The sequence below is a fragment of the Anguilla rostrata genome, chromosome 5, assembly GCF_018555375.3.
Source record: "Anguilla rostrata isolate EN2019 chromosome 5, ASM1855537v3, whole genome shotgun sequence".
NCBI classification, from domain to species: domain Eukaryota; kingdom Metazoa; phylum Chordata; class Actinopteri; order Anguilliformes; family Anguillidae; genus Anguilla; species Anguilla rostrata.
The window spans coordinates 55,611,344-55,636,343 of NC_057937.1; the positions used below are offsets into that span (position 1 = coordinate 55,611,344).

The window sequence follows — 25,000 nt, forward strand, 5'->3', positions numbered from 1 at the left end:
GTCCCTGACCGCGCGGGGTGTGAGACTGAAGTGTAAGAATGGAGATGGAGTGAGAAGCCGTGACGCTCCAAACGGCCGTGACCCTCCCAGCAGTGCGCAGGTGTACGCCGGGAGAGTGGAGATGGAGGAATATACACGGATCTGAAGGAATAGCAGTGGGGAAACAATCTGACAATCTGATACTGTCTGTCTGTCTGCATCCTCCTCCCCCCCTCTCTCTCTTTCCCATCCTTCTCCTCCTCCTTCTCCTCCTCCTCATCCTCTCTCTCTTCCCCATCCTCCCCCCTCCTCCTCCCTCTTCCTCTTCCTCCTCTCTCTCCCTCCATCTCTCTCTCCCTGCTTCTCTCTCCCTCCCTCCTCTCTCTCTCTCTCTCTCTCCCTCCTTCTCTCTCTCTCTCCCTCCTTCTCTCTCCCTCTCTCTCTGTGTTGTTGCTCACCTCATGGCCCGTCACTGCCAATCAGCTGAAAATATCAATGCGGTGTTTTTAATATTTTATGGAGGCAGCTCTGCCACTGATTGTGGTGGGACACCAGTGAGGACTTCAAAGGAGATGGGGGGCCCCCCTCCCGATGATCACAGAGAACAGAGGTTAAGGAGTGAGGGGGGAAGGTAGTGTCAATCATGAGGGGGAAGGTAGTGTCAATCATCAAAATCCTCATTTTGACAGCTCACTTTCTCTGCCTCTAGCACCTTAGACTATATATAGTTGAACTCTAGATATAAAGCTGTTGTGTTGTGTTGACCAGAAGAAAAAGCTTTTACCAAAAGCAATTAAGTTAGCTAATTAATTATGCGTGATATTTTCCCTTCGCAGCTGGATTCGGGTAGCTGGCAGTCTGAAAGACCATTCCTGGAACAGCTCGTTCATCAAAATAAATAAATCATTGAGCGCATAAATAAATAAGAATGAAAATAAAAAGTTAAATCAAACCAAATCAATTTTCTTTGAATAGCACTGTTTACAGCGAACTGAGACAAAGAGGCTTTACCAAGCAACAAAACAGAAAATTTGGCCCCCAAAAAGCAAACAGTGAGGTGAAAAAAATACTGTTTGATGGGAAGAAAAACACTCAAGTGTCTTATGCATCAAGGCAACTGCTATCAGGTCCACGATTCCTTAACATTAAAGGTGCTCCGTGGGACTAGTTGCATAATTTCAGTAATTGGAAAATATTATATTAATGCTTTGCTTGGGATGCTAGGTGCTTGAGGAGCTTGGAGATTGGGATTCTGGGTGTTTGGGATGCTAGGTGCTTGAGGAGCTTGGAGATTGGGATGCTGGGTGTTTGGGATGCTTGGTGTTTGATGTACTTGCTGTTTGGGATGCTGTGTGTTTGCATTTAGAACACTGCCGTTGTACCCTTGAGCAAGGTACTTAACCTGCATTGCTTCAATGTATATCCAGCTGTATAAATGGATGCTATTTAAAAAGTTGTGTAAGTCGCTCTGGATAAGAGCGTATGCTAAATGCCGGTAATGTAATAACATTTTTAAGTGTTAACTCGTTTGCAATTTACAGGAAACCTGGGATATAACGTGGTCAAGGGCAACAGGTGGACAATTAATGATCTCACCCACTTAATAACATGCTATATGCAGGAAGTAATATGCCACCTTGGGGAAAATGGCTGGATTCTTAATATCTTATATTAACTTGAGCTGTTTGCTTTGTTTATTGCTGCGGTTTGGATGATATACTGTCCGGTGTACAGTCCGCTCTTTCTCTCTCTCTTTCTCTCCCCCCACTCTTTATCTATCTTTCCCTCTTTATCTCTCTCTCTCTCTCTCTCTCTCTCTGAAATGTGAATGTACAGCCTTGTTGGTATATGAATATGAAATTTTTGGTCTATGTTTTTGGAACTGAGGAGATGTGGGCATGTGGGTGTGTGTGTGTGTGCGTGTTTGGGGGTGGAGTGTGTGTGTGTGGAGTGGGGTGGGCGGGTGTGGTGTGCGTGTGTGTGTCTGTGGGTGTGTGTGTGTGTGAGTGTGTGTGTGGGTGGAGTGGCGGTGGGGCGGGTGTGTGTGAGTGTGTCTGCGAGCGTGTGTGTGTCTGTGGGTGTGTGTGTGGGTTCAGTGGTGGTGGGTGGGTGTGTGTGGGGGGGGGGTGCATTTTGTAGTCTGTGTGTGTGTGTGGCAGTGGCGGTGGCGGGTGTGGTGGTGGGTTGATGATCTGAATGAGTGAGTTTGTGCGGCGTGTCGCTCTCTCCTGGTACGCTGCGTGGTGTGTTAGTAGCGTCTCTTCCTAGCCTCCCCAGCCGCTCCCCCTTTCCTCTACGCCTCCCCAGCGCTCCCCTCTTCCCCTACGCCTCCCCAGCCGCTCCCCTTTCCCTACGCCTCCCCAGCCGCTCCCCTCTTCCTCTACGCTCCCAGCCGCTCCCCTCTTCCCTACGCCTCCCCAGCCGCTCCTCTTCCTTACGCCTCCCCCAGCGCTCCCTCTTCCCTACGCCTCCCCAGCCGCTCCCCTCTTCCTCTACGCCTCCCCAGCCGCTCCCTCTTCCCTACGCCTCCCCAGCCGCTCCCTCTTCCTCTCGCCTCCCCAGCCGCTCCCTCTTCCCCTACGCCTCCCCCAGCCGCTCCCCTCTTCCTCTACGCCTCCCCCAGCCGCTCCCCTCTTCCCCTACGCCTCCCCCAGCCTCCGCTCCCCTCTTCCTCTACGCCTCCCCCAGCCGCTCCCCTCTTCCCTACGCCTCCCCCAGCCTCCGCTCCCCTCTTCCTCTACGCCTCCCACCGCCTCCCCTCTTCCCTACGCCTCCCCGGCCTCCGCTCCCCTCTTCCTCTACGCCTCCCCCAGCCCGCTCCCCTCTTCCCTACGCCTCCCCGGCCTCTGCTCCCCTCTTCCTCACGCCTCCCCCAGCCTCCGCTCCCCTCTTCCTCTACCCTCCCCGCCTCTGCTCCCCTCTTCCCCTACGCCTCCCCAGCCTCGCTCCCTCTTCCTCTACCCTCCCCCAGCCTCTGCTCCCCTCTTCCCCTACGCCTCCCCCAGCCTCTGCTCTCCTCTTCCCCTACTCCTCCCCCAGCCTCTGCTCTCCTCTTCCCCTACGCCTCCCCCAGCCTCTGCTCTCCTCTTCCTCTACGCCTCCCCCGGCCTCTGCTCCCCTCTTCCTCTACACCTCCCCCGGCCTCTGCTCCCCTCTTCCTCTACGCCTCCCCCGGCCTCTGCTCCCCTCTTCCTCTACACCTCCCCCAGCCTCTCCCCTCTTCCTCTACACCTCCCCCGCCTCTGCTCCCTCTTCCTCTACACCTCCCCCAGCCTCGCTCCCCTCCTCCCTACGCCTCCCCCACCGCCTCCTGCTCCCCTCTTCCTCTACGCCTCCCCCAGCCTCCGCTCCCCTCTTCCTCTACGCCTCCCCTGGCCTCCGCTCCCCTCTTCCCCTACGCCTCCCCAGGCCTCCGCTCCCCTCTTCCTCTACGCCTCCCCCAGCCTCCACTCCCCTCTTCCTCTAAGCCTCCCCCGCCCGCTCCCCTCTTCCCCTACGGCCCCCCCCGGCCGTGCCGCACTACAGCACGCGGAGGGCCGGGCCGCGATTGGCCGGCGGCCCCCCCGATCCGACACGCCGGGGGCTTCCGTCCTCTCGCCCCCGCGCCGCCGGGGTCCAACCACACGCCTGTCAGTCAGTTCCCGTCGCCGGGGGGGGGGGTTGGGTTACGGTGGCGGCGGGCAGACACACCCCCCCGCCCCCTCGCCTCAGCGTTAGTACCGCCATCGCACACGCACACAGCTGTGTCGAAATTCACCGCCCCCCCCCCCCTTCTTACCCACCTCTGCCTGGGAAGCCGCATGACAATGGAAGCTGCAGCGGAGCGAGAGGGCGTCCCACCGCACAACAAGCCATCCGTGCGTCTTCATCGCAGACGAATGCTAATGTCGCCGCGTGAGTTCAGCACGGAGGAAACCAGCCCCCCCCCCTCCCCAGGACCCACCCACACACCCACCGATTATCACCACAGCCATATCACACGTCAGCTCGTCTTGAGCGGCCACTGAGTTTTGCACGCATTGATTTTCCGAATCTTCGTGATGAAGGGTCCCTGTCTGTCTGTCTGTCTGTCTGTATCATACTCCCACTCCCTCTCTCTTTCACTCCCTCCCTCTTTCCCTCCCTCTCTCCCTCCTCATACTCGTGGGCTAATCTTTATGCAGTGGGTTCCTTGTCAGGGCCCGCTGATGAATCTGTTTATGTGTAGAGAGTGCTGATTTCCCCCGAGTGGTCTCTCTCTCTCTCTCTCTCTCTCTCGCTCTCTTTCTGTCCCCCTCTCTCTCTTGCTCTGGCCCTCTCTCTCTCCCTCTCTGTCTCTCTCTTCTTATCTATCTTTCTCTCATTCTCTTTATATCTCTTTCCTTATGTCTCTCTCAGAATATTTGTATCTATCTCTCTCTCACTCTTGCTTTCTCTGTCTCTCTCTCTCTCTTTATCTGTTTATCTTATCTCTCTCCCAATGTATCTCTCTGTATATATATATATCTATCTTTCTCCCTGTCTTTATACATCTCTCTCTCTCTTTATCTATCTTTCTCTCTCTCTCTCCCCAGGTTTGGCAGCCCAGCTCACGCCTGCCTCAGTCAGCATAGCAAGTTACTTTTTTTTTTTTAAAAAGAGACGAAGACATTAGCAGCAGCGTGCTGCTTTCTGCACCCCTGTTCACCCTGAAATTAAAAGCATTGGGAGAGAGAGAGGGAGAGAGAGAGAGAGAGAGAGAGAGAGAGAGAGAGAGAGAGAGAGAGAGAGAGAGAGAGAGGGGGAGAGAGAGAAGCCCGCAGACATAGTACTAACGACCCCCTGCACTGCTTAGCGGCAGATTTGCAGCACTTTTCCCTGTTTATAAGGGAGCACTGAGGGCTTGAAGCAAAAAGACCTTTTTCCTTCCCAATGGGCGACAATGTGTCACGTGTGCTGTCCAGACCTCCGTTAACATCCATTATCCCCTGCGACTGATGCATCTTGTCGTCACCACAGCACCACCTTTGAAGGTCTGAGGTCAAAAATGACAAGCCGCCTCGAGATAAGCCACCGCAGCGGGGCCTGGGATCGGAGCGGAAACACGTCAGAGGACGTAAACACCAAAACAAACGAGACGGGTGTGGTGTGGTGCGGTGCGGAGAGAGGTGACCGGAGACAGAGGACTCACGCGCACGCGAGGGGGGGGATGGGGGAGTCACGTTCTGGAGGTGCGCGGACGCCCCGGACACACGGGCCACCTGGTCGCAGCGGTGTTCTCTCTCGGTTTTTAGGGCGCGGACCTGCTGTTCAAATTCCGACAGCGCATCCGCGCGCACACCGCCATCAGAGGTGGGGAAGGAGCCGCCATTATCAATTAATCTTTCCTTTCTCTCCCCCTCTCTCTCTCTCTCTCTCTCTCTCAGAGACTCGTGCCATATGGTCCTCTGTCAGCCACTGCTTTTAATTTACTCGCCATGTCTGCAGCAAAACAGACCAACAATTTATCTGAATTGCTGATTTAATCAGGAGGGAGAGGAGCGGAGGAGAGCGACACTCCAACCGCCATAGTTCCCCTCTCTTCATCTCACACACACACACACACGCACACACACACAACACACACACACACACACACACACACACACACAACACACACAGCACACACACACACACACACACACACACACACACAGACACACACACGCACACACACACACACACACTAAATATACCTGCACACACACACACACACACACACACACATACAGACACACACACGCACTCAAATATACCTGCACACACACACACACATACACACACACAGACACATACATACAGACACACACACACACACACACGCAGGCACGCATGCACTCATGCACATGCACATGCACACACACACACATGCACACACACTCATGCACCTATGCACACATGCATGTACGCACACACAAAAATTATAGCTGCAACGGCATCAGTTTATCAGTGTATAATTGCATTGGTCTTCAAACAACAAAGACTTGTTGTAAATTGGACTGAATTGGAATAATGGGAGGAACACTTATGCACAAGGACATTTTGATGGGTGTGATTATGGTGTATGAAAGATACTAGCTGCCACCAGATTTTCTAATACTACAGATTGTGACAATAAAATTAAGAAGCTGGGTCAAGGAAAGTCAAAATCCTCTATGACAAAGTGTGAATGGTAACACATCCAAATTATTTAGGAACTAAACTGCCACACACACACACACACACACACGCATGCACGCACACACAGTTACATGCACAGACCCACACACAAGCCGCACAGGCACACACGCACACAAACACACACACACACTCATGCAACATCTTCACGTTTTGAAAGGAATGACAGGCTGTGAATTTTTTACTCGGCATTGTTTACGAGTGCAAAGTGTTCACAGCCATGAGCACTCACAGCTTCTGTTTAATTAGGACTATGCGGAGAGCACAGGGCGTCACACGGTCCCGCTCACAGAAGACGTGCGTCAGGGTTAAAATGCACCGCTCTCTAATTCAGCCATCTTTTATCCTATTTTTTTTTTTGTGTGCCTTCACGGCATTAATAAACACTGCGGAAAGGTGTTTGAAGTTAAACTGCGGAGCTCAAGTTAGCACGCACGCCCATACGCATACCATTCAGCCGACAGAGGCTGCCCCCCCCCCCCCGCCCCCCGCCACCATGTTCAGATTCCTTCCCAAGGATACCAGTCAAAAAAAAATAAAGAAGCATAGTAAATAATACAAATATAATATCTGATGTGTGTAACCACAGAAACTGTGTCAAATGAGACAAATTTAAATTCACTCGAAGGAATATTTTTTTGTGTGTGGCAGTGTTGAACTCTCACTCTCACTGCAGGTAACAAAAAGGTCAGTCAAAAAATAAAAAGATTTTAATTTAAAATTTTTTTATTTTATTACGTAAAATCTAAAAGCTTCCTATAGCTGGAGCAAAGCCTTCACAGTGGTACAGAAATGAATCTGCAAATCACTGTGCCTTTCTCTGTGGGCTAAAATGTGTGTGGGAGTTGCCTTTGTGATGACACACCAGTATTTCCCCGGAGTCTGTGTGTGCAGTAGATAGATGTGCATCTCTCTGAGTGAGTGTGTGTGTGTACAGTATGTGTATGGTTGCGTTTATGTGTTTGTGTGTCTGTCCACAGTGTACAGTAGTTTGTCTGTGGTGTTCTCTCTCAAAAGACAGAAACAATATTTAATGTTTATTGTTCGTGAATGCAAAGCGTTTTCACAAGCAGTGTCCTACCCGGGAATCGAACCTGCGACCTTTCGGTTACAAGCCCAGTTCCTTACCCACTGTGCTACACTCTGTCCACATACACATAGTGAAGGCCTCAGAATGTAGTCCTCTTTACTGTGGGAGGTCAATCTCCCAGTGTCAACCAGCAGGCATTTTTCAATGGGAATTATGGCTTCAAATATAAACACTTAACACACAAATGTTACTGCAGGGTTTTAAAAACATGCCAGAGAAGAATGGTAGCGAGTAAATGAAACAGCTACGTCCGACTGAATCGGATTAATGTGCAAACGAAAATAAGCGGTGTTTTCAAATCAGTACTTTTCTCTTAAAATGAAGCAGAAGGTTTAGAGTAACCTTGTTTTTTTTGTGCCTGAAAGAGACTCATTGTTCACAGAGGGAGAGAGAAAAGGCTCTTAACTGCTGCAAAAGGCCTTGGGATGGATCAGTCAACGACAGAAAACAAGGAGCCATTTTCAAAAGTTTAATTCTGGGCCTCACGAAAAAGAAACAAGGTTCAAAATGAATATGCAGAAATGGTTCACAATAATTAGAATGCTGAGAGGTGTGGTGACCTTGCCAGACACGCTGAAAGCACTTGCGATATTTTGCACGCGAAGAAAATAAGTAAAAAAAATAAATAAATACAAGACATCTGCCAAACAGCTAAATAAAACCCATTCAACAAAATAGACACATTTCAGAATAATTTCACGGTGCAAGTCGGTGATAATATTTTTTCTTTTTTTTTTAAAAGGAGACAACTGTCCCATTCTAGCGCATGCAAACAAACAGATTTTTTTTTTTTTTACAATGAAACAGTCTTATTTAAAGGTGTTATTCTGACAGGCAAGATGTTCAGAAAAGCGAAGGAGTGCGGCAAGAGCTGCATACTAAAGAAATCCCAGTCACCTGTAATCCATACCTGTAATGCTCCCAATCACGCCAGTTCCTAATTCAGATCTGAGACCGGAGGCCAAGTCATGTGGACCAAACCAGCATGCAAAGAAAAAGAAAATTATTCAAAAATCAGAAGGTCCATAAAAAGATTTTGTTCTTGTTTTTCTATTTTAAAAGCATTATTTCGCGTTTTTCTAAATTATTTTTTTAATGAATGGCAAAAAATAATTATGCCCTTTCGGGTGCCGTTTTGGCTGCAGCAATTCTGTAAAGCACAGGTGCCCTTTGCAATCGCAACCTCCCCTCCTCTCGTCGCGATCGAAATACACCACCCTGCTCCCACCCCCCATCATTCCCCCAAGTTCACAGCAGAAATCTCAGCCAAACCCGCCCAGACCCACCTTCCCCCCTCCCCCCGGTTCAGCATATGCCTCACAAAAAAGTCTGTGCTGGGCCCTGTCCTTCACCCCATCATTTCATCATTTCATCATTTCATCATTCCATCACTGAACTGCTCAATATCACCTGGTGAATCTGGACTGATTCTGCAATGACTGCTCAGTTCAGCTGCAGCATTAATGTTTGAAAAATAACGTGTCGATGGAGGACATTTTAAGCAACGGTACATACCACCAGTTATTACTGTGCTTGCCAAATTGGGAGAGAAACAAAAAAAGTGGAAAGTTGTTTCAAAAATAATTGTTGTTTTTCCCACCATTTGGAGTACGTATTTACTGTGGGACTTGCACTGACGAGCGAGTTCTAGTTCTCAGTCTGAGTTTTAAGTTCATATTTGCCATTCGATGGGGCCCAGAGATGTTTTACGACATCATCGCTCTTCACGCAGAAGTGAGCGCGGACGCACCGACCCCGCCATCTGAGACTCTGGCACGGCTGCTACGCGCAGACAGACAACGGGCAAAATGGGATCCCGGAGAGCGGCCCTCATTATCCAAAGGCCCATTAGCCCTTTGTCTTCCTCCTCTCTGTCATTGGCCCACGCAGGCAAAACAAACAAACGAACAAACGAAATGCATCCCCCCCGAGCGCACGGCCAGCACGGCCAGCCGCGGGAGGAGAGAGGCACACAAAGCCGCTGTAATTGTGAACTCCTTTCGAGCCGGGAGGTGAAAGCCCTTCCCTTCCGCGATGATTATCCAAGATGGCGCCACGTGGGCGTCCGCGCCACGCCGCGCTCCTCGGGTTTTTGACAGGAGCCGCGGCGTTCCGCACAGCCGGCGCTGCCGACAGACCCGCTCCCGGTACCGACCGGCGAAAGCTGACAGCTCTTTTTTTTTTTCTGAATCTGTCATCACTTCAAATTAAGGCAGAGGGAGGTAGAGAGATTTCAAACTTTCAGAAACATTCTTTTTTTTTCTTTTCACATTTTTTGGTGCGGTTTCTAGTTCATTTTTAAAAAAATACAGCCTAAGAGGAAGTTCACTGCTGTCGCAATTCCGCCTGACCGCAACCTTGGGCATCCGGACCTTCTAAGAACAGGCTTTCTCAGTGACCAGGCTGTAGTCACACAGTCTGTGTTCTGTGGTCATAGGGGCCAATTTCTGCCATTTTATCTCTACTAGTGAAGAAACGCTCGCCCAACATATAACCATTTTTTAAAGGGCCTGATTGCACTCAAGTTTTCTGGTTCCAGTTTATAGTGTTTTTTTTTTGTAGCTCCCTTCTCCTTTGTTATCGTTCTCTTTCTCTTTAATATCTCCTTTCACACCAGGATCAAGGCTGTTTTTTATTCAGTCATCCCTTTCTCACACACACTTTTCTATGCGGACAATAAACCAATCAGCACAAATTCCTGTAACTAAAAAACACAATAAATCCAAACAAACCTTGAAGACTTGAGGGTCATGTGCCCAGGGGTCATAACTGTCCTTTGCGCCTGGTGAAAGCAAGGCAGTTCACAGCAATAAACACACTTTTGGGACAAAAAAGAACGTTATTTTACAACCAGCCACTATAACTTAGCGAAGATAGAGGTTATACTGCATTATAATCATGTACAGGGGTGTAGCACAAAATTGTGGTCACTGAGCAAACGCAGCCCCCCCCCCCTTTATAATTGTGAACCAAGGCAAACTTTTCAGTCCAGGTCTTTTGAAGACCCCAGTTAGCACGATGGTAACAATGTTAACTCCCAAATACCTGAAAGGCCAACTGTGTGCGTCAAAAGTAAACGACATACGTTACCCGCCATCCTCTCAAATCAGCATTTAAAAAGTCCGCTTTTTTGTGTACGTCGTTGTTGCCTGTGCTAATCGCGAATCAGTTAAGGGAGTCAGCTCTACGATACAAAAGCCACACGCTTTTTTTTTAATATCGCTGGGTTTTTAGTGGCAGTTATTTCCCCTGAAGCTGCAGCTTCCTCAGCGCAGGAGTCCCAGCGGGACAGGGCCAGATGTTACAGCAGTGGCCCTCCGCGCGCGCTTTACTCATGCAGTATTCATGACCACCCCAGCTCTTCTATACCAGCCGTCCCAGCAGGCCGTGCAGCGACTGGCTCTCCGTCTTTTCTCTCTTTCTCCCAGGCCCTCTGTCTCTCCCTCATTCTTTCTCTCTTTCTCTCTCTCTCTGTGCCTCTCTGTGTCTCTCTCTCCCTCTTCCTCTCTCTCTCCCTCATTCTTTCTCTTTCTCTCTCTCTGTGCCTCTCTGTGTCTCTCTTCCTCTTCCTCTCCTCTCCCCCCTCACTCTCCTCCTCTCCCTCTCCTCTTCTCTCTCTCTCCCTCCTCTCCTCTCCTCTCTCCTCTCTCTCTCCCTCTCCCCCTCTCTCTCTCACACTCTCCTTCTCTCACTCTCTCTCTCTCTCTCTAGTTTGTGTGATATTGTACAGCTTGCCACGGATGGCATCTGCATGCCTTCGTGATTTGCCGAACGGTTCTAGGCTGCGGAACCATGTGCTTAACGTACGTTCAGTGATCTAACGATGCTGCAAATCGACTCGCTGGTTTGGAAACGGTGACTCGGAACATATTTCGTGTGATTACACTGCTCAGTTTTGACGGAGATTTCGCTTCAAGTCGGTCCTGAGAACTTGGCCAGTGAGGGCAGCCTAGGAGAAAAAGATCTGGTGAGAAATCTGTAGTTAAATCACTATTTTTTATTTTTTATTTTCACACGCGGAAATGCTGCGATGGACTGGCGAACTGTCCAGGGTGCATTCCTGCCTCTCGCACAATGCAAGCTGGGTTACGCTCCAGTACCTCCAGTACCACCCTGACCAGGAATAAGCGTGTATAGATAATGGATGGATGGATGGATGGATGGATGGACAGGCATGTAAGAGAGAGAGAGAGAGATAGAGAGGTAAAACAAAGCTCAAGGCACTCCAGTGATCTGGGAGTGACTGCAGAGAAGATTGAGAGGCATGCTGTTGTTTTGGTGAATTAGAGGGCACAGAGCACCAATCTGATCTCCTGTTCCCCCCCCCCCCCCCCAACCGGGATGCCCACACGCCCTGCTGGCTGGCAAACCTTTAAAAGGTAATCTCTTCACCGGCTGTCTATTTTCCCTCCTTTCTTCACCTGTGAACCAGTGGCAATTTTACACCAAACTGGCCACAGATTGGTGCACTGTACAAGCCGCTAAATAAGTCAATCTTAACAAGATTTTTTTTAGTCTCACGTTTAGACTTAAAATCTTACTTCTATCACTTTTTTCGAAATAAAACAAAAAGATTTCCAATGAGGCGAGACAGTTTCACTCAGTTCAAGACTTGCCAGCGGGGTAAGACACTCATTTCACTCATCAAGCAAAGATAAACTTTAAACAAGTTAATATTTGAAGTCGCATTACAAGAGTAAAACACATGTTAAGACTTGTTTTTGTGCAGTGAATAGGACAGTCAGTTGAACATGGTTTGCTGAATTGAATGGCTCTTTTTTTTTGGGGGGGGGGGGGGGGAGAAATCCTCTATCTTCATGTGCTTAAATACAAGGCAGAGACGGGCACTGCACGTCCTTCCAGCTTGTAAGCCAGAATCTCAAATCTGCTCAGTTGCCCTGCCAACAAACCCCCCAAACAAACTATTTGGTGAAAAACCGAGACTGACTGAGCCAGCGTGCCCCCCGCCCGTGAGAGGGGCACGTAAGAATACGGAGCGGGGTCACTCACAGCAACCTGGGTTAAACTGCCCCCTTGTCCCGCCCGCATTGCACATTTCACTCGGGCTGCGCTACCGGAAGCCTGTTCGACATGTTCCCTCCTCTGCTCTTTATTACGACGTGCCACATTGGGGGGGTGGGGGGGGTGGGGGGGTGCGGGGGGGGAGGAAGAAAAAGAAAAGAAGTTGCCGGCGGATTTCTATTTGTGAGGTTAGGCCCCCCTAGAAAACGCAAGATTGTCCTCCAGAAGGTACATCGTGTAGATTAGCCCTGATGGAGGGGCCACAATCTTCTCCAGTAAGCAATTTCCTCCCTGGGTGCTCTTGACAACGGCGCCATTCCGCGACCCTCTCCGTCGGCGCTGAAGGGGTCCGTCACTAAATGTCACGGAGCAAAGGAGCACGCGCTTGCCTGGAGAGTTTTTTTGGGAAGGAGGCGAGGCCTTGGAGTTTTGGGGGATGGCAGAGTCCAATCAGAACGAGATGTAGTTACTTTCCTTCGATTGCTTCTGGGTAACTGTGAAGGGCATGCTGGAGTCCTCATTTTACATGACTCACCCGGACGGCATGTGAGTTTGCAACGCGACTATTTGGAAAGGCTTGGAGTTGGGGGTTTGTTTTTTGCATTTGACAGAGCACTCTCTTATGAACAAATGTCTGCGATGTAAAAAATAAAATATGATTAACTATTTTACATCACGTTAACTTAATTTATAGTCCATTACATGGCTTGACATATGAAAACTGTCCAAATCAAGAATTTCAATGTGTTAGCATATAAAGGTATTAATGCCAAACTGCCTAGATATCACTGAGATCACATATCAAGCGTACGAATGCACTTGGTTTATTTCCAACAATGAACTGGGTAAATCCGTAAGGGTTTCTCAAATGTAGATGAGCATGTAAACTGTGAATACTCCTCCCTTCTGCCATGATATATATATAGCAAAGTGGTCTGATGCAATAAGTCCTTGAATATGCCAAACCAACCCAGATTGATGCACTGATTGACTGACAGATCGATCAAGCTGACGATTGGCTGATTTATTGATGGACGCTGGAGGTGACCTGCACGTAAGCCTCAATGTGGGGGAGTAAGAGGATACAGGGCGTCTATTCGTGGAGCACAGAAGCAGATGAAGACCAGTGGGAGGTCCAATCAGCAGGTGAAGGTCACGCCCTTTATAAGAACACCGTGAACGTGCCAGCGAGGAGCATCCCCGCACCAAACCCGACCAGATCGCGAACCCGACCCAGCGGTGAACCAGACCCAGCGGCGAACCCGACCGTGCCGAAACGCTGAGCGGAGCCTCTCGGGTCGTGAAGCAGACTCGCGGCGACAGCAGGTCTCCGTGTACAAAACCCAAACACGTCCCGGCGCCATCTGGAGAGCAGGGGATTCCAAACAGGAAGAGGAAGCGAGGGTAAACATCGGCGGCGGCGGCGGCGGCGGTAGTGTAAGCGGGAAGGCGGCGAGCGCGGCGGCAGCAGCAGCCTGCGAAACTTGACTGGAGTCCAAGCTGCCAGCTGACGGGCGACGGCGGCGGCAATGACATCACACAGACAACACGGAGGACCAGATGCTTCGCAGCGCTCCGCAGCTCCCCCCCTCCCCCCCCCCCCAGAGCCCTTAGAGAGGTGGGCCCATCCCTCAGACCCCGCCCACCCCCCCCACCCCCTTCCCCTGAGAACTTCCTGTTTGTCTGCTGTTTGCCGGTGTGGCAGCTCAGGAAACAAACTGGCACCATGAAGCACACAGGACTGCTCCTGATTCCATTCACTGCAAATGACTGACTAATAAAGATTAATAAGACCGGACTCATAATTAAATGTATGGGGGAACCATGGAGGCAGGTCACATTTATTTGCAGGCCTGGCACTGGAGTCCAAGAATCTGTGTGTGTGTGTGTGTGTTTCTGTGTGTTTTCTGTGTGTGTGTGTGTGTGCGTATGTTTCTGTGTGTGTGTGTGTGTGTGTGTGTATGTTTCTGTGTGTTTGTGTGTGTGTGTGTGTGTGTGTGTGTGTATGTTTTTGTGTGTTTTCTGTGTGTGTGTGTGTGTGTGTGTGTGTGTGTGTGTGTGTGTGTGTGTGTGTGTGTGTGTATGTTTCTGTGTGTTTTCTGTGTGTGTGTGTGTGTGTATGTGTGTGGGGCGTGTGCATGTGCCTACAGTCAGCTGTCAGTGTGTGTACTTGCCCCCGCACGCTGTGTCGCGCTCCTGCGGTAAGCTACAGTATATCCCAGCAGACCAGGCCATGGCAGAGATGCTCTGGAATGAGATAATGAGGTGGCGAGCCAGCACTGTTATCACCCGGAGAGTGTCAGAGAAATCACCCGTCTGCGAATTATGTAGAGAGAGCCAGGCTGTAACACTGAAGTCACACCTCCACAGCGGGTGCTGTGTGTGTGTGTGTGTGTGTGTGTGCGTGCGTGTGTATGAGTGTGTGTGTGTGTGTGTGTGTGTGTGTGCGTGTGCTCTGTGTGTGTGTGTGTGTGTGTGTGTGCGTGCGTATGTGTTTGTGTGTGTGTGTGTGTGTGCGTGGTATGTGTGTGTGTGTGTGTGTGTGTGGTGTGGTGTGTGTGTGTGTGTGTGTGTGTGTGTGTGCGTGTGTGTGTGTGTGTTGTGGTGTGTGTGTGTGTGTGCTGTGTGTGGTGTAGTGTGTGTGTGTGTGTGTGTGTGTGTGTGTGTGTGTGTGTGTATGTGTGTGTGAGAGTGTGTGAGTGTGCGTGTGTGTATGAGAGTGTGTGAGTGTGTATGTGTGTGAGAGTGTGTATGAGTGTGTGTGTGAGTGTGTGCTTGTGTGTGTATGAGTATGAGTGTATGCGTGTGTGTGTATGAGTGTGAGTGTGTATGTGTGTGAGAGAGTGTGTGTATGCGTGTGTGTATATGTGTGTGTATGAGTGTGAGAGAGTGTGTGTATGCGTGTGTGTATATGTGTGTGTATGTGTGTGAGAGAGTGTGTGTATGCGTGTGTGTATATGTGTGTGAGAGAGTGTGTGTATGCGTGCGTGTGTATATGTGTGTGAGAGAGTGTGTGTATGCGTGTATGTGTATATGTGTGTGTATGAGTGTGAGAGAGTGTGTGTATGCGTGTGTGTATATGTGTGTGTATATGTGTGAGAGTGTGTGTATGCGTGTGTATGTATATGTGTATCTCAGACACTCACACGGCGGGCCCTGCTCCAGGTGTGGGGCTGAAAGCAGAGGCTCTCTGACGCGCCGGGCCGAGCGGCGTAACCTCTGGCTCCTGACGGCGCGCAGGAGAGCACAGAGGCGCTCCTGTCTTTAATATTCCAGTCAGACCAGAGAGAGAGAGAGAAAACAAAAACAGCTAGTCTGTGGCCTGCTGCGGGGAGACAGAGGAGCATTGTGAGCCTCCTCTTCCTCCTCGCCCGCTCTCCGCACACGCTCCCCCCCCCCCTGCAGACAGCACACCTGGGTGAGCCCGGGCTTCTGCTGAAACAGGGGATAAGTGATGCTCCATACATCACCTTACGTAGAAAAAAAAAGAAGAGAAAAAAAAAGCATTAACGAAAACAGGTATTCGTCTGCAGAGTGTGAGAATCCAATCTGAAACGGTGCAGGCGTGTTCACCGGTTTGGAGGCTGCTGTTTGTGTAGCGAGGCGTTGCCTGCACTGACGCATTTGCCGTGGTTTTGGAAATTGCGCATCTATCAGCTCTGATATGGTCTGAGGCCATAGCTAATTCCACCTCAGCGCAGGGCCATGAAGGATGAATAGCACAGAGATGGCAGAGACCCAAAAAAATAGTATTTTAAATAACCAAATCCTCTTAATGGGACATTTGAACTGTTTTTTTTTTTTTTTTAATCTTACATGAGGAATAATGATAAAATAGCCATTATTTTATTTCAGCGGCGATTCCCCCCCCCCCCTTCCATCCCCCCCCCCCCGCCCCACCCCGCCGTCTTTTAAGACAAACATGGAGCACTAAGATATGCGTGCAGTGTTGAGGAGGAGGCATGCTCCGCAGAACAAACGGTGTTAATTTGCGGCGGGCCTCCGAAGCCGCGCGTTAAGGGAGGAGCCTTCGGGGGCGGAGAGAGGGGCCCAGCTGCTGCTGCTCCGGAATTAATGTCTGCATGCCGAATTAGGAGCGCCGCCAAGCTCTCTCCGTCAGAACCGGGGGGAGAAAAAAGGGGGGATGAGAGAGGGAGGGAGGGAGGGAGGGAGGGAGAGAGAGAGAGAGGGAGGGAGGAATGAAGAAGGGAGAGAGAGGGAGGGAGAGAATGAAAGAAAGGTGGAGACAGAGAGAGAGAGAATTAAAGAAAGGTGGAGACAGAGAGAGCGAGAAGGAGATACAGAGAATCAGAGAGAAAGGGAAGAGAGTGAAAGAGAGAAGAAAGAGGGCAAGGAAAAAAGAGAGAGAGGGTTAGTATAGTGATGACTTTGTTTGCAAGAAGGAAGACAGTGAAAGAAGAAAGGGAAGAATTACACCAAAAGAGAGTGAACATGAGAGAGAAAGTGTGGGGGGGAGAGGAAGAATGAGTGTATTGACAGACTAAAGGAATAAAAAGGAGGGAGTGAAAGTAAAGGAGGGGCTGAGATGATGCTACCTGGATCACAGTCCTCCCTCTGTCCATTTCTCAAACAGACAACGCACCTGCAGCGTACCCAGCCCTGATCACAACTCACCTGAGAGTCCCCGCTCCCTAACAGACTGAGAGACTGTCACACACACTCACACAGACGCGCGCACACACACACTCTCTCTCCCTCTCTCTCTCTCTCTCTTACACATACACACTCTCTCTCCCTCTCACACACACTCACACACTCTGTCTCTCTACTTCTCTCTCTCACACACACACACACACACACACACACAGACACACGCAGACTCTCTCTCTCTCTCTCACACACACACACACACTCTCTCTCTCTCTCTCTCTCACACACACACACACACACAGATGCAGACTCTCTGCCCCCCCCCCCCCACACACACACACTCACACACACAAACAACTGGACCCAGTCATCCATGAGAAGAGAGTGTTGGACTTCAATGCAGAGCAGCACAGCAATTGAGAAGCACAGAAACCTGCGTTGACTCCAATCTCCATCTGTACTCAGTATGACTGTCTGCCTCTCCAGACAAATGGGGAGAAAAGCAGTGTGTGTGCGTGCGTGTGTGTGTGTGTGTGCATGTTGAAGGCCCTTGTTCTATTTCAAGTGAATGCCAAGTAGGTTATGTTTGTGTAGCGCTGCTCAACTCAATTCAGGACGCACCAACCTGTGTTTTGAAGTGCTAACAGTTTCCCCTTAACACAGAGTCAGTGTGTGTGTGTATGTGTGTCTGTGTGAGTGAGCAAGCGTTCTTGGGCATGCATGTCCTGTCTTTGCAGAGTCCCATTGGGAATGGTGGCACAGTGAAGGGACGTTCTCAGTGTGGAAGTGAAGGACCTGCATGCATAACATTAGCAGGCCAGGGGGGGGATCAATAATGACCTTACCGGCCCACTCTAATGATACCTGCAGGGCAGGAGGGTGCAGGCCTGGGGGCATGGGGCTTACAGCGCCGCCCCATGAATACAGCATGAGGGGGGGGCTCTCTCCCCCAGGACGGCTCGCACGGAGCAAGCCTGTGTGCTGGTGGCTTATCGGGAGTGTTTCTGTGTGTGTGCGTGTATGTGAGCGTGTGTGTGTAAGGGAGAGTGCGTGCATGCACGTGTGTGTCTGTGTGCGTGCATGGATGTGAGTGTGTATGCATGCATGCGTGTGTCTGTGCGCATGTATCTGTGTCTGTGTACGAGGTTTTGGGCTGAAATGCCCTGGTGCTATCTGGAGTTTATAATTACCCTGACCTTAACAAGAGCCCCAGGACCAGTAGATGCAAAACGACTTCAAAATAATCAATGATCCACCACATGCATCACATCCTGTATGAGCATACATCATCCATCACATCCTGCATGACCACGCGCCATACATCACATCCTGTAAGACCATACGCCATACATCACATCCTGTGTGACCATACGCCATACATCACATCCTGTAAGACCATACACCATACATCACATCCTGTATGGCCATAAACCATGCATCACATCCTGTAAGACCATACGCCATACATCACATCATGTGTGACCATACGCCATACATCACATCCTGTATGACCAGGATGTGCTTCACCTTTCACCGTGAAAATGCAGAAACAGAATGACAGACGGCGAAGACTACAAGTTTCACGTTAGCAATAAAAGCAGCACCGATGTGTTCTCAGATGCATATCTTTTTTTTTTTTTTTTTTTGCAATCAGAGCACTAGCAAGGATGTGATAACATTACTCTGCCTTCAGCCATAAAGTTTTAAAGAGCACACCCAGAAACGACACGCAAATCTGCCAAAGGCAGTACTCGAGTTCCCTCGTACACACATTTACACAAATCTAAAAACGGTATCTGCAGGTCCGTCTGGCTCGGCGCGCTCCCCACACGCTTGCCTTTTTACGACGGTGCCGCCAAAATCGTAAAAAAACGCTGCTCGGCACACGCACGATCCCAACGACTCAAAACAAAAACACGCGCGTCACGTTTATCACTCATTCATACCGAAGCATCTCCATCAGCAGCCTCGCGCGTAACTTTACTTTAATCGTCTCCATTATTATCCGCAGGGAGGAACACAGCGGGCCACAGCCGAGCAGCACACTCACTGACTCTCTCTGTGAGGCACGGCAACATCTCCCCTGTTCATCAGAGGCAACATTCCTCCTCCTTCTTCTTCTTTTTATTTATCTCTGCAACTATTTTTTTGCTTTTCTTTGTGTTCTACAGCTGAGACAATAACAGTAGATTTCAGATGCCCGTCGAAAGGGGGGGGGGGTGTCCCCTGTCCGACACCACCCCTACTCACTTACTCACCCCCCCGCCTTCCTCCTACATAACACCCCCCACACACCACCCCCACCTCCGCTGCTGCACCAGCACACCCCCCCCCCCACGCCCACCTCCACCCTGCCCCCACCCCCACCTCCGCTGCTGCACCAGCACACCCCCCCCCCCTCTCACCTCCCTGCTGCACCAGCACACCCTGCCCCCCCCAAACCCCCTCACCCCCGGGAAGTGACATCTGCTGGGACGCGCTCCGCTGGCTGCAGAACACCGTAGCGCTCATTTCAATTCCATCACCCTCTCTCCCAATCATCCCCACTCTCCCCTGTGCAACATTAACGAGCCTCTTTCATTTGAATACGTAATTAGCCGCACGAGCACTCTGCTTCACTAATTTCTGAGACAAAAGGAAGGAGAGGAGAGGAGATGAGGGGAGGGGGAGTGAGAGAGAGAGAGAGAGAGAGGTAGAGCAGGGGAGGGAGGGGAACGGAAAAACACATTTGCATTTGAATTTAGAGGAGGTAGACGGCATATTTCCGACAAGCGGTTTTGTCAGCCTCTCTCTCTCTCTCTCTCTCTCTCTCTCTGTCTATCTGTTTGTTGTCCTTTTTTATTTTCGGAGAGTTAGCCGTTTCTCGGTTTGCGCCGCTGCCAGCCTTTTTCCCAGCATGCCTGGCGGGTCATTCCCTGCTTCTCTGCAGGCTGTTTGCTTCTCCCACCGCACGACTTCCCTTTCCTGGGGGGGGTGGGGGCACCTCTGCACATCAGCAAATAACCTGAAGCAAGCAGTGCCTTCTGGGTAATTAATCACTGCTCCCAACACCTCCTGATCCAGTGACACCCTGAAATTCCCCTCTGAAATTCTGTAAAAAGATGTCGCACAACTCCGGTGCTCAACTATGCTGTTAGTCCACAGATAAATTAAGATGTTGTGCTATCCAAAGATACAATGACTAGGTTGACATGCACCCAGTGTTCAGTATTCCAGAGAATGATCCATATCCTGTTTATGGTATGGATCACTAGTATTCCAAAGCTGTAAAGCAAAATAAACCCTGTAAAGGACATGCCTGAAGTTATATTTTTTTGGGAGATCTACTCTTTGGCATTGTCTTGTGCTATTTTTCAATTTTTGCAGAACAGATTATTGCGAACACTCATTCTTCAGTATCTTTTCAGAAAGCATCTCTTTTTAAAACAAAGCACACACAGGGATTTGATATATCCTGCACAGTTCACAATTTATCCGTACGTACAGACAAAACAACAACAGATCGTAGTACGGAGACCAGGAAGAGGGCATGATTATCTGTCAGCCAGGCACAAGAGAGGCATGAGCACAGGATAGATGTCATCCGCAATTTGGCCAATTCATTTCTGAACGTAAACATTCTGCAAGAAAAACAGGCTAACCCCAAACGGCAGGCAGTTCTCAGTAAGCATGTAATCAATTGTGGGCAAAGATCGTCTGCAAAACAACTTAGACTGAAGTACACACCACCGACTGCCAACACACATGAAGAAAATATAACAGACTGATCAAGTCAGCTGACTGCATGTCTGTGGTCACAGTCAAGTCAACGGATGGCACAGACAGTTACGTTTTGAATGCTTTTGTTTTGCACAGAAAATCGATTACACCAAATCTGAAAGTAGTCCTTGCTGACACGTGTACATTTCTACTGCTCCTTGGCAGATGGAATCAAGGAATTCCTGTGGGACTTTTCAGGAGGATGTCAACAATGTGACCACATTTGTTTTTCGGATAATGCAAGTTACACGTCGAACGCGTGCCAGGAAATCGTCGGCGACTCGATGCCAAATGCAGTTGGGGCCGTGGCGAGTGGCATTTGACCAAGCGATATCCCCGAAGTTGACAAACTCTCGGGAGTTATTAAAAAGGTTTTTTAAGCACAGGTTTATAAGGAACGCATTAACAGAGCAAGGTTCAGCCTCCACCTCGGCCATGCAAAATTAGACGGCGCAGGTAGTATTCTGCCATATCCTGTTTAAAAATGTATCACAATTTTTACATTACATTACAGGCATTTGGCAGACGCTCTTATCCAGAGCGACGTACAACAAAGTGTATAACCATAACCAGGAACAAGTATGACGAAACCCCTAGAGAGAAGTACCGGTCCAAGTGCAGGGAACAAGCGCATAGTTCAACTTGGACCCTGAAGGTTAAACTGATTAACACTAACACAACGAGAACGGCAACAACGCAATCTATGGAAAATATACAAGCAGTAGTTAAGTCAGTTAATGCACCTAAGTCACTTAAGATTTAAATTCAGTCACAGTCTAAACTGCCAAACCTCTTTCCTATGACACTTTATGCTGGGTTTTAATTTAATTTGTCACCCGTCTATAAATAAATATATACTGTATATAGCACAACATTATAAAAATAGGCTACTTCCACATGTCTGTAGTTCTAGTAACCAGGCTGCATACAGCTCCTGATAGTGTGGTGTCAATCATTGTTAAGTGGCAATTGACTTACGTACGTGGATAACTGGGGAGGTGTGATGTGATAACTGTCTAACACGTGTGGTCAGAGAGGGCTCCAATGACCTCATGCTGAGGAATGAAAATGCAGGTGACAAAATGGTGACCCAAATTATGACCCCGAGATTCAGTGAAAAGCAGAGCACGCAATATGTTTATTTCTGGGTGGGAGGTATATTCTAAATAAAGTGTTTTACATGACTCAATATTCCATTTAACAAAGAGAACAGCCACATGAAAGTATTCATTACCAGGATACTGGTTTATTGGGGTTATGATGATCACAAAAAGGTGTTTACCAGACTCATGGTATAGTAGGAATACTGGAGTATTGTGAGTGTGTGTGTTTGTGTGTTTGTACGTGTGTGTGTGTGTGTGTGTATGTGTGTGCATGTGTGTGTGTGTGTGTGTGTGTGTGTGTATGTGTGTGTGTGTGTGTGTGTGTGAGTGTGTGTGTGCATGCATGCGTGTGTGTGTGTGTGTGTGTGTGTGAGTGTGTGTGTGTGTGTTTGTGTGTGTGTGTGTGTGTGTGTGTAGAATATCACTTCTCCTGTTAACGGCATGCCAACACAGAGCAGCCCTTTCTGGTCTTCCTGCCAACATAGCAGCGCTGCCTGTCATCTGTGAGCCAAATGGATTCATTGATCCTTTATCAGGCTCTGCCAAACTCACACTTTCCTCATTAAGGTCCAATGAGTGCCAGCTCAACACAACTCTCTCTCTCTCTCTCTCCTCTCTCTCCTCTCTCTCACTCTTCCTCCTCCTGTGCTGGGTCTTGCGATGTGTGGTACAATTCTGACCCACTAAAAATGACACACAGCTCTGAATGACACTTAGCTCCTCCTCACAATTTCAGAGACCGAGCAAGTGATGTTCCTCGGACCACGTGACAAAAAAATTAATAAATAAATAAAACAATTTTTGCTATTTAACTGTCTTTCTTCCACCCAATTTGGGATGGCCAATCAGACCTCCTGAGTTACCTGAGTTAACATTTTAAAGGACAACAGCTGAAGAGCTTGCATCCCCCAGTAAAGGCCACACAGTACTACAGGAGTGCTGGCACCTCTATCGCTAATGGCAGCTGGTCATCAGCGTACAGTAAAAGGTTCAGTGATAATTCAGCCCAAACCAAATTTATATACAGAGTCCAATAGAGATCAAATGTATTCCCAATCTCACAAAGACTGATGAAAAAGCAAAGTCTTAGTCACAGGGTCCATCCTGCAACCAGGCAAGCCTGAAAGTGTTTTTATTACCTCAGGGGTCTAGGACGAAAGCTGGATGTGAGATCCCACACGCGAACCCGCTTCTTCACCCCGCTGAGCTTGCTGTAACACAGGAGCGAGATCGTTTATTTCAGGAGGGCGAGTAAAACAGCGCAGTGCCCCACCGGGGGGAGGATCTCTCCCAGGCAGGCACACCTGCGAAGCAAAGCTTTAACGGCTCTAAAGCAATGCTCTTTTACCTGAGAGCGGTGCCTTACCTGTGTGCGAAGCCCGCCCAGCTCAAAACAGAACGAGACATACATTGATCATACAATCCCAAACTCTATAACACATTACATTACAGGCAATTAGCAGATGCTCTTATCCAGAACAAATTTACATAGCATTTACACATTATACAGCTGGATATACACTGAAGCAATGCAGGTTAGGCACCTTGCTCAAGGGTACAGCGGCAGTGTCCTACCATGGGAATCGAACCTGCGACCTTTAGGTTACAAGATCAGCTCCTTACCCATTATACTACACTGCCGCCCCCCACACCACACCTTTGTGGGTCCCAAACCCTGGCCTGCGTGCAATGAAACCCCTGAGACTTTGGAAACGATGAACCCGCCCTGGGAATAACCACGTCAGCCAGCTGCCTTGTGGATATATTGACTGTGGATATACTGACGTCAAACGCTCAGGACGATTAGCTCCGGCGAGCCTTGGTAGCCTCGGTAGCTCGGAGCTGGCCCGCTCACTGGCGTGGGAGTGAGCCAATGAGGTTTTGCTCTCTGCTGCCCAGCTTGTGCCTCCCACCCAATCACCCCTGGCCAATACGGGGCCCAAGGGGCCCCCCGACACGCTTCAGGTGACTCGGGAGGCTATTGACCGTATTACCGAGGCGCTGACAGGTCAACGGGGGTCAGCTGGGTTCAGGCCTTCGGTCCGTGCCGAAGGACCTCCGGGGATCCACTAGATCCAAAAAAAAAAAGAAAAAAAAAACGGAGAAAAGTGCTCACCGCTCCATCATACTCATACTGCCAGCTGCGACTCGGTTCTCTGACCTTTGACCTATGACCCCTACCTGGAGAATTCCCCCCATGGTCCCAAAAAGGAAACGCTTCACTGCTTTTCTTATTGACCGCTCTTTCGTTGCCATGCAAGGGTTCGCGGTTACTGTGTACAACAAAAGCTCATAAGCATATATTTAACGCATATAAATATGCATTGCTTGTAAAAATTGCATCGGGAACGGTGGAATATGTGCGTGCATTTCAAATTCCAGCTGGCTGCAGATACTGTGTGAACCAAAGGTTATAAATCAGCCCAATATAAAATATTAAATGGTTCCACAGAATCATTAAACACACATTATTCAATTATTCTATTTTTACAAGAGCAATGTCCCTGCCATACAATATGCAAATTATGTATGTTTTTATGATTGTGCACCACTGTGATCATAAAGACCATCACAGTTAAAACATTAAAATTGCCTTGCATCTTTCATATAAAAAACAACTCTAGGCTATTTATTTTCTTTGTGCAATAAATTAAAAAGGACATTAATAAATAAAAATTATGCAAATACATTTTTTCATAAAATGGCAACACAAAGGGTTCTTAATTCAACCCCGTTGCCACGGCCCCTGCTTTTCAACCTAAAAAAAATCCTAATTTTTCTCTCCTGGTTATTTAATGACGGTGCGCTTGAAGGTTCCGGGGATCGTTCAGATGGAGACAGGACACAAAAGCATCAGGTTATTAATTCACATTGGGATGCTATGCCGCCAGCAAGCATCTAAATCAGTATCATTTTCGTTTCAATATCATGGTTCACATGACAATATCGGGATGCTAAATGTGCATTCTCAAATGTACGTTTCACCAAAGACGGCATTTGGAAATGTCCCGAGCAGCAAAATGCGAAACAATGGTCTTTTAAAAAAAAATCAAAACAGTAGCCTACATTTTGTTTACGGCATCGCCTCTCGACAGGAAGGGGTTAAGTTTGCTTCCAACGTGTTGTCTCCGCATCGATGTACATTATGTACTCCTCATTTGCATACTGCAGCGCGAGCTCAATTAAAATGAACTTTTAATTTCTTACAAGTAAATTAGTTTTGCATGTGATGCGTGCAAATGTCGGGATAATGGGTGCGTTT

At 49.0% G+C, this 25,000-nt stretch overlaps 1 long non-coding RNA gene across 1 annotated transcript in view; it reads right to left on the reverse strand.

The window, feature by feature from the left end:
- Positions 1-25,000, reverse strand: part of LOC135256135 (uncharacterized) — a 32,420-nt gene that overhangs the window by 6,809 nt on the left and 611 nt on the right. The window contains exon 2 of the long non-coding RNA XR_010330400.1: positions 22,878-22,949. This is a non-coding gene — a long non-coding RNA (uncharacterized LOC135256135). The remainder of the gene's footprint in view (positions 1-22,877; positions 22,950-25,000) is intronic.